Genomic DNA, 1188 nt, shown 5'->3' on the forward strand with positions numbered 1-1188 from the left:
CTTGACTGGAATATCTGCGAGAGTACTCGTTTCTATGTGTTTTAGATCATTTCAAAGTCTTATATATATCCTCATGCTTTATGATGCAAGGAAATATCAAGATATTTAAAGTTAATTCAATATATACACAAGTGCGTGCGTGCGTGTGTGTTCGAGCTCTTACGTGTGTTTTGTCTATGTGTCAGGTATATAAATTTTATATTATTACTTGTTGTTAGATAAATATACACATTGCCCCGCCACACGGAGTTGTCTTTGAAATAAGAGTTGTTGATGGGTATGGTGCTCGATGGAATGAATATGGAAGTAAGTTTATTGGATTTTTAGAGCCATACTTGCAAGATGGTCACTCAAAAGGATTGAAGCATTATCTAGTCTTGCCAACACCATATCAGCCAACAACACCCGTGTAATTGAATACCACTTTTCCATTCTAGTTTGTGATTGTGTGTATTATTTGTATTTTTGGTATTTAGCTAACAACTAGTACTCATATTCATATAAATGTTTTATGTTGGATCTTGTGCGTTGGGGTGAGGATTTGTTGCAAAATATAAATAAGAAGACGATGAAGATGACATGATATAATAATTGCAAGAAAAAAACAAAGCATATGACTATTAATAATTGTTAGGCCAAATGCTGTTACTTTAAACAGTTTGCTAAATGCTTAATAATGGTTAAAGAAGAGAATAAAATGAGTAACAAATATTTAAGGAAAACAACTGATAACATAATAAATATTAAATTATTTATGCAAACCATTACAATAATCAAAATCACATAAGCTATGTTTTTTTTTTCTTTATAAGCAAATTCATGGATAATGAGTAAAAGATGTACTCTATACTATAACAAAGTCCTAGGGCACGGGCACGGTTTCGTTGTTATCCCGAAGTCTGTATGATACCCATGTTTCCATCGGTACAGGCACTGGCACTCCTAGTGCGGTCTGGTTAACGGAGACTGGTGGTGGTGTTGCAGTAAATTACTTCCATAGAATTATCCCCACTATTAATAGGATAATTTACCTCGCAGCATTAATTTGTTCTCTTGTTGGGTGTGATGTACCTTTAAGGGTCATTGATGTATGCAGCTGGGATTTTCATATATTCCAATTAGGATTTTCACTTTTCTCGCACACAAATGAGTACTCCCATACATATAGTGAAAGTACAACTCCGGCCA

This window comes from Vicia villosa, linkage group LG4, assembly GCF_029867415.1.
Source record: "Vicia villosa cultivar HV-30 ecotype Madison, WI linkage group LG4, Vvil1.0, whole genome shotgun sequence".
Lineage (NCBI taxonomy): Eukaryota > Viridiplantae > Streptophyta > Magnoliopsida > Fabales > Fabaceae > Vicia > Vicia villosa.